This window comes from Lepeophtheirus salmonis, chromosome 5 (genome assembly GCF_016086655.4).
Source record: "Lepeophtheirus salmonis chromosome 5, UVic_Lsal_1.4, whole genome shotgun sequence".
Taxonomy (NCBI): Eukaryota; Metazoa; Arthropoda; class Copepoda; order Siphonostomatoida; family Caligidae; genus Lepeophtheirus; species Lepeophtheirus salmonis.
The window spans coordinates 27,519,812-27,528,688 of record NC_052135.2 but is presented as its reverse complement, the minus strand read 5'-3'; the positions used below and the strand labels follow the sequence as shown (position 1 = coordinate 27,528,688).

General features: G+C 35.1%; 1 long non-coding RNA gene across 1 annotated transcript; it reads left to right on the top strand.

Annotated features, from left to right (window-relative positions):
* Positions 1–7,368: 7,368 nt before the first annotated feature.
* LOC139905393 (uncharacterized) lies at positions 7,369–8,566 on the top strand. The gene is made up of 3 exons (XR_011780091.1): positions 7,369–7,655; positions 7,709–7,848; positions 7,917–8,566. It is a non-coding gene; the product is annotated as an uncharacterized lncRNA (long non-coding RNA).
* Positions 8,567–8,877: the final 311 nt, after the last annotated feature.

Sequence of the window (8,877 nt, the reverse complement as noted above, 5' to 3'; positions counted from 1 at the left end):
TAACCCATCTCCAGTAACAGAGTTTGACATGGTAATTTAATCAGAATTTTTCTAAGGTTCATTATTAAAATTATTGTTAATAATTCTTAACATATTATCCACCACACTTTGTGTAATTGTTAGATTTGAATATTTTACATGGAACAAAAATGAAAGAGTCATTCGTATAATTTTTACGTGAATTTTTATCTCTATGATTAATTTTCTTACAATTTTCTTTATCTTTTTGATGATTTTTTTCCTCTTGAGAAGTAATAAAACTTTTTAAGTGATTATTAGTAGCATGCAGAGATTTAAGAATCTCCTTAAGCATATTGGTCATAACAGGACGCTTAGCTCTGCTATTAGATCTGCTGCCCCTCTCTAGCATCCTTTTCTAAGGAATTCCTTTGGGATTCGTTGCTCTCCTATTCTGATTTTTGTTGCATACAACGATGTAGTGACGATCTCTGCACAAAGGACACGAACCCAAGCACTCCTTTTTATGTTCCTCATTGAATATAGGCAAACAGAAGGCGCATTTCTAAAGACCAATGGAAGCTTAAATCCATTATGATGGAGAAAATACCAATGCTTTAGCACAAGTCTCGGTGGAACTACTATCACCATGGAAAATACATCCTCCTTTAAACTCCGAGACACGAAAGTCGGATTTTACATACTTCTATTCGGGTGGTTTTTATGCCGAGTAGCATAAGCCTCCAGCCAAACACAATTTTTTTATATTGAGGTTCAATCCTGGGTTCCAAGCGGTATCAGGTACTTCTTGAACCTTTTCCTTTTGTGTTTCTCTTCTTTTGCAAGAAGAGGAGCCTCCCAATTTGACACCGGTCTCAAAAATTCCATTGATTATGTATATTATAAGAAAAAATTAACGGGGTTAACTCCACCCCCGTATGTGTGTCTTCTAGAATTGACTGTACTTGGTACAAAGCGGTTATAGAGGATTTTTGGATGTCTTAGATCGGCATGCCCAGCTTTATTTCATCAAGGTATGCCTTGGTCAGTTTAAAGTTGTTCTGATAGGTCCGATCAAGTTCTTCAATGACTTATTCGTAAGAAACGGCCTCATTAGCGAGGAGATGTGCCTGGACCTCCAAATAGTCCTTGATCTTTTCGAATACGATAGTTGGTGAACATCGACCATAATTAGCCTCGATATCTACCTTCTTTTGAGCCCACTTCTTTTTAAAGACAGAGTAGAGGCGGAGAACTTCCGTGGAAGGGCCTTCACTGTCAAATTTGAGTCCAATGACTTTCCTGGCATCTTAATGCAGAGCAGGTTTCCTTTGTCTTTCCACCGTGACGGTAGTAAGGGTTTTGTCCTTAGGAGAGTCGGCTCAAATCCAGCCGGTGATTATCTGCAGCTTCCGCTTCTCTCACAGACTACTCCAACTTATCAAACACTTGTATGAAGGCCATTGTAGATGGCTTATCGCCGATGTTATACTAGTATCTGGATGCAGTGTTTGTGAGGGCCATGAGATCATTGGCTTCAATTCTAGCTCTACCGAGCTTTGGAAAGAATAACGTCACACCGAATAGGCTACTTTAGACTTGATGATATACTCCTCCATTCTTCGAAGAAGTGCCTTTACCCCCAATAAGGCCACTCGGCAATCTGAAAACACCTTCTCATACTCGGAGTAACGAGATGCGGCAAAGTGGAAATTACCCTTAATGAGACTCTCAATGTTTTCCTTAAAACTCTCAGTGTGGACCTGAGATAACAGTCTCCTCAAGGTTAATGTTGTGTCTTGACGAGGGAGAGACACAAACTTATTTATAAGGTGGAGAGATCCAGGATGACCGAGAGACAAATGAGAAGAAAGAAGAAATGGCGTGGAGGAATAAGACTACACTGTTTATAAGATCATATGTCTTCTTATTAATACAAAAACCTACTCGTAATTTATTTACACAATACGAGCCTATTTATACTACGTAAAACACAGTACTTTAATACACTAAAGAACATACAAGAAAATAAGAACAAGAAAGGAAATATGAAATACATAACATCACCCCCCAAGCACCAAATCCATGGCGGTGCTTACACAGGTTCCTCTCCATGAACAGCAACCTATAGATCCGCTCCATCCATGTCTAGGCGCGGACAAACCGTTTGTTCTTGCACATAAAAATTTTATCTCCATAGACGTGCCGTGCTCTCAGCACGCACACCGGAGAAAGGAGGACAATACTCCTCATAGAGATTTTAAGGACCCGAGCACCCTGCTCGTCCCTGGGAGACATACCGTTCACCCTTATTGAGGTTTTAAGGACCCGATCACCCTGCTCGTCCCTGGGAGAAATAACCTTCACCCTTAACGAAGTTTCAGAGACACGAGCACCCTGCTCGTTCCTGGGAGACATCTTGCTCGATGTACCCTCATGATGATCCAGGAGAGAGACCGTTGCACATCCATTAACCAATGATGTGAACGGGAGAGTAGGAGCAGCAGAGAACCAAAATTGCGTAGGACTAAATCCACTTTTAATTAGGTGGTCCCTGACCCGAACACACACTTCACTTTTTGAAAGTGACCAAGGTTCTCTTCCTTCCTCCACGAGGCCCAAACTGAGGCACAGTCCATATTGCTCCGCCTTCCGCAGACGAACGAGCGTTCTCCCTATCGACGAAAAAGGGCTACCCAACTCCAACAGGGTTAGCTTCGCCGACGATCCCACAGCAGGGAGGTCACGTGATCCTGATCCCATCCTCGTCGCCAATGTTACGTCTTGACGAACGAGAGAGTCAAACTTATTTATAGTAGGAGAGATCCAGGATGACCGAGAGACAAATGAGAAGAAGAAATGGCGTGGAGGCATAAGACTACACTGTTTATAAGATCATATGTCTTCTTATTAATACAAAAACCTACTCGTAAATTATTTACACAATACGAGACTATTTATACAACGTAAAACACAGTACTTTAATACACTAAAGAACATCCAAGAAAATAAGAACAAGAAAGGAAATATGAAATACATAACAGTTAATCAGGACTTGCAGATTAAAATATCAGATTCAAATCCCTTGAAACCACATCTAGAGTTTCTAGGCCTTTTCAATAGAGGAAGTGAATTCGGGAGTCAGGATCAGTAATCAAACTCCAAGAAGCCAGATAGCCACTAACTTATACAGGCACAGGATACTGGACTTGCAGACTTGATTCTTGCCGATAAAATATCAGATTCGACTGCGATTTTTTAATAGAACGATGGTTTTCGTCTCTTCATATACCTCCTTTCTCGAAGTTGTATATCTAAGGCTGTGAATTCACACTTCCAATGGATCAAGCCACGTTATGAGAACCATAACAGCTGACTTATAGCCTCTTTCAATGAATTTTTATGTGTATTTTTCTAGTATGATAGAATTTCATTTGCATATGTAACTAGGATTGTAATAAATAATAATGTTCTTAGATATACAACTTCGAGAATCGGATCGAGAATTGGATAAATTGAGTTACGATTAAATGTTGATCTATCAAAATCTAAAAAAGACAATAAATCATTCTATACTTTATTCAACCTTACACATTATCTTTTGTCATTTGTTAACGTTTTAATGAATTCATTTAACAAGAAAAATATTTTTTCCCCTCGACATAAACACAAAAGTCATGATGAATTTGAATTAATGATAAACATCCAAATCATTGTTTAAAAAAATATGGAAATCTCATGCATTTTATAACTTTCCTTTTTCTTCTACTTCTCACAACTCTTGAAAGGTTATTATTTTTTTCAGTAGAGATGAAAAACGGATAGAATGTTATTATTCGGGAGTTGATATTGAAAAAAAGAGACTTTTTATGGTAGAAAATATATTTACCAAGCGTGCCACATATAATAAGGATTCATTTGATTAATTTTATACAGAAAAGGAGTTCTGGTCTACTATTGGCCATAAGTAATTAAGCACCAGTGAAGCCAAATCCAAACACGGTCTTCAAATCATACTAAAAGTCTCATTTCATAAATAAAAATTAGCAAAATTGAATTTGCACCCCTAAAATCCTCTAGTTAAGATTAAATATAATATTTTGTAGAATGATGAGACATAAAATAAAATGATATACTCCGTGCCAAACTGACAAATAGGAATATATGTATTTTACATACATATGTGGGTTTAAGCTTCCATTGGTCTTTAAAAATGCGCCTTCTGTTTGTCTATGTTCAATAAGGAACATAAAAAGGAGTACTTGGGGGTTGTATCCTTTGTAGCTTGCGAAATTATGGATAAAATGACTTATATGGACGATATTTATAATACCTAGGATACTCCGGAAGAAGCCTTTCTAATAACTTCAGAGATACTGAAAATTCTGAAAAATGGAGTTTTTACGGTCATAAGATTGCATTTTCTCATCCAGAGATTCTTTCGCAGTTTGAACAAGAAAGAATGGCCCTTCCAAGGAAGGAGATTTCCATTCTTGGTTTAAAGTTGGACACATGTACAGATGAATTTATGTTTGATCTTGCAGAGAAATTTGAAAGATTTAATCCTGATTGTGCTTCATTATCAAGAAGGGATATTGTATTTCTAGCAAGTCAAGTCTTTGACACATAAACCATTTAGAATGTAATTTGAACTGATTCTTCCTTTATCATGGGAAGAAAAGCTTAAGTGGGACGAAAACCTTAAGTCAAATGGGTTGAAGAGATCCCTTTGATGAAAGATCTCCGCTTCTCATGTTATAATTGGGGAAACATCAAGGTTCTTGCTGTCTTCAGAGATGCCTCCAAAGTAGAAATGGGTGTCGCTTCCTATCTACTCCTCTCTCTCGAAAATAATATTTCATTCCACCCCAGTTTGCAGCATTGCAAGAGAATGGAGAATTTTTTCACTATATGATTCAGGCAAAAATGAACAAAATCGGATTTTTATATTCGATACAAATCCAGGATTGGAAGACCTTGCAAAGCATAAAAAATGGGAAATAGATGGGACTTTGAAAATCACACAAGAAATATATTATCAAGTCGTTACAGTTCACTCAATCGTTCAAAACTCTTCTATCCCAAGAATATTTGCACTTCTACCAAGTAAAACAGAAGAGGTATACTTAATATTTCATTAAAAATTAAATTAAATGATTTCAGAAGCTCCTGACTCTGTTTTAGCTGATTTTGAAATTGCCCCTATCAGTGCACTTCAGACTATTTTCCCCAATTGTGAATTAACCTGTTTTTTTTTCATTTCTCTAAAAATTTATTTAAAAAAATTGGTGATCTTGGGTTTGAACAACGTTATCCAGAGAAAGTGACTTCAGTTTAAGAATTACACAATTTTTCTCCCTCGTATTTCTACCACCAAATAATGGGATCGATATATTTGAAGAACTAACTGAAGATGAAATAATCCCCCTTGAATTTATTGGATATTTCGAATTGATATACGTTGGAAAACTAAAAAGAAGAAGAAACACCATGCGTAGAGATGTACCAAGATACCCCATCAAATTAGGGAATGTGTTTGATCGAACAAAAAATGGGGAGCCCAGAACAAACAATGGAGCGAAGGGATTCCATAATGCAATTAATAAGTGTGTCCATTTTTTTTTTCTTTTTTTTTTTGTCCAGATCGATAGAGTTGATATTTTTCAACAAAAAATATAAAGAAAATAATAAACGTATTCTCAATATTGTTAGAAAATTAGACGATGAAATTTTACACTTAAAATACTTATCATATAATTTGCATTTACTTTAGGTCTTTCAAAATTATTTTGAGAAATTTATTGTATTATTTTATGTAAGAATTTATAAAATTGATATAAAAATTTATATAATTGTTGAAAAAAAATTATAATCCTTAAAATTTTATTTTATTTATCATTTACTCACAGGATTACATCAATTATTTCTAATAGAAATCAGTTAGATACTCTAACCTTTCCAAAAAGAAAAACAAAAAAGTAATTTAAAATTGAGTGTACCCATTACAAAATTTTAAAAAAACAATTATATATATGACTATTGAAATATAAATAATGTTATTTGCATGTAACGTAGCAGCCATACTATGAAAGAGTTAATTGTCGTAAAAACATAGAAAAAATGCAGTTTTCAATTTGAAAACCAGGGCCTTAAACTATTTTTGGTATAAGAGTGTTCCTTGGATGTATTGGATGAATGGGCGGGAGTTTTTAATTATCCAGGGGTACCCCCAATACTATGTGGAACACAAACACCTCGCACAACCCGAAGGCTCTGGACTATTTCTTTGTATTTAAGGTATTCCTTGGATGTATTGTTCGATGGCTTTTAGCAATCCCAGACTACCCCCAGACCAATCTGAGGGTGGAGGGTATTCAATCATATTTTATGAGGCCCTAAACTATTTATTCCCCCCCCCCTTGCCCTCCTTACCAATCTTCTCGATCCATTTCTTAGAAGATTAGATGCAAGGAAATTATATTGCAATAATAACGGGTGGCCCATCTAGCGGTTGCATTTTGAACTACCACTTTTTGACATTTGACAGCTGTCATAACATTCTCATTATGTTTAATATATTTGTAAAAGATCTCCGGTTTACGAAATGGTTAAGTTTACGCTAGAAGAAAATTGGGAAATACTGAAGACTTACTTCCAAAATGGAGAGTCTTCAAACGAAACTACTAAAAATTACGTCGGTCGAAATAAAGCGCCTTCCAGGCAGTTTGTAGATAAATTTGTGAAGTGTGTGCGCAAAACTGGTTCGTTAATGGATAAAACAACGCGTTCCCGTGTTCGTCCAGTGCACTCAATCGAAAACATTGCTGCTGTTGCCAAAAGCGAAAAAACGAGCAAGGAGCTGCCGTTACGGTCAATGGTGAGCGCTATCGGGGCATGTTGGAAGATTTTTTGTTTCCCCAAATGGAAAAAGAAGACATCAACGACATCCGGTTTCAACAGGATGGCGCTACGTGCCACACAGCCAACGTGACAGTGGATCTTTTGCGCACTCTTTATTACTAAGGGTGATAATTTTGGTAAGAATAGAAAAGCGTGCGAGAGGAAGAGAAGAAATACTTATGGCATCATTGATTAAATAATATATATCTTCTTCTATCAATCAAGAACGTTATCATTCCCGCCTTTATTATTCAATATTAATATAATATTAGATAATGATGGTCGATAGAGAACTGAATATAATCCCTAAAATAACGTCTCCTTCTGTCTGGATTTCTGAAAATGGAGGCCCAGGAATGTGGAAAATACTTACCAGATGAGAAACAGATGGTTTGTCGGATTTGTCGATATAAATGGGCCTTTAGTCCCCTGTCTAGAATTACACGCCACTCATTATCCTCATCTTATATCAAGAGCATGGATATTCATCTAAAAAATCAAGTTAATACATCTAATCAGAATTTAACTCTGATCTCACAAAGAAGTTTATTGCATGTAATATAACCTTATCCATTACTAATCATCTACGTTCAAAAAATTTATGGATAAATACACGGGTAAACCTATCCCTTCCCGAGGAACCATCGTTAAATTAATGGGGGATGTTGGTACTGATGTCATATATAGAAATACATATAAAAATGTTATGAGTCATCCATACAAAATTACGATCAAGTTATCAGTAAAAAGTATATACTAATATCGAAATGGAACTCTGAATTTTGTACTATCTCACAGTAAGCATTCAATTTTTTTTTAAATCTAACCATAAAATATGATTCTATTTTAGCTAAACCTATCAAGAATTATAATACACAACTCATTAAATGGCAAGAGCAACTGCTTAAATGGTCACAACAACGGGGGTAGTAGCTTTGGATGGTTTGCAAATAGTTTGTCTGAGACTAGTTTCTTCGCTTAAAGACTTGGGTATGATCATTAGGTTTTCCAATATTACATAGTCAATAAATATCACTTTTTTATCAATTGACGCTTAGCTATGGTTGATAGGCTCAAGGAATGGTGTTCAGAAAACTCATAAAAGGCAAAAACAACTGCTTAAATGGTCACATCAACGGGGGTAGTTACATTGGGTGTAGCATTATAATTAGCAATTGTGTATATCCTTCATGATAATAGTATGTTGTTATATAAGCATAAATAACGGGGAAAAAATCTTTTTTTGATGCTCTTAATAAGCCGGACATTACTACATAGTTAGCTTTTGCTCTAAATCTTTAAGATGGATTTATTTCTAACATTTTTTTTATTAGTACATTTATTGTCTAATTTTATGATTTTGACATTTACTTTATTATTAATAATTAGTTATATCTCATCGGTAGAGATATATCTATCCTGCGCACAATTGTATATAGCAACTTCCACATGAAGAAGAGGGGTGAATATATTTTTGATTAAACTCCACGTCTCGTTTGTATCTTGCAACCTAATGTTATGACATATTTAACTGGATTCCGATGTCAGAACAAGAAAATATTATTTGGATCAATCTATTATTTCAATATTCTGTATATATAATTTATTGTTATTAGTTATATGATTCCAATTGTTTCATTTTGTATATTTAACATAAATGTATGGTGGTATATTTTTTATTAAGTAGATTATATTTAATTAAAGCCTTCTTTTTTAAACTTGGAACTTCAAATATATTTCGAAATACTCTACTTTGTTGCTTCATTAGCTATTATTCTGAGAATAAGGTTCATAATGAATTACAATTTCATGGAGTGTGACGTTATAAAATCTACTGTGACGGATAAAATACGTCTAAGTCAATTATACGTAGTATATCTTCATTAAACATTTTGCTAATAAATACTTTCGTTATACCCTCAAAAAACATAATAAAGAGGCAGATGATAATCACATTAGTATTTTAAACAATGATACTATATATATTCCCCCCCCCCCTTCTCCTTGCATGCGTTTTTC